Source organism: Crocuta crocuta, unplaced genomic scaffold, assembly GCF_008692635.1.
Source record: "Crocuta crocuta isolate KB4526 unplaced genomic scaffold, BGI_CrCroc_1.0 scaffold475, whole genome shotgun sequence".
In the NCBI taxonomy this organism is placed as follows: Eukaryota; Metazoa; Chordata; class Mammalia; order Carnivora; family Hyaenidae; genus Crocuta; species Crocuta crocuta.
This window is the reverse complement of record NW_027529518.1, coordinates 653,735-653,991: the sequence shown is the minus strand read 5'-3', so window position 1 is coordinate 653,991 and position 257 is coordinate 653,735.

The window sequence follows — 257 nt, the reverse complement described above, 5'->3', positions numbered from 1 at the left end:
GGTCTTGGGAGGGCCGAGGGTGGGTGGGGTTGGGCTGGCACCAACAAAAATTCCTTTTATGCTGGCCCTGGTGTCTTCAGTGTTCCACAGAGTCAAGGATTCGGGGAAAAGTGAACAAGAGAAAATGTACTTCAACACACACCCTGTAATGAGCAGTAGCCAATATCCCGGGCTCTTTGGCATGACAGCTTGCTGAGTAGAAGTCATGTTTTAGAGTCATTTGAAGGTGTCCTCATTGCTTCAAGGTGGGCAGACAT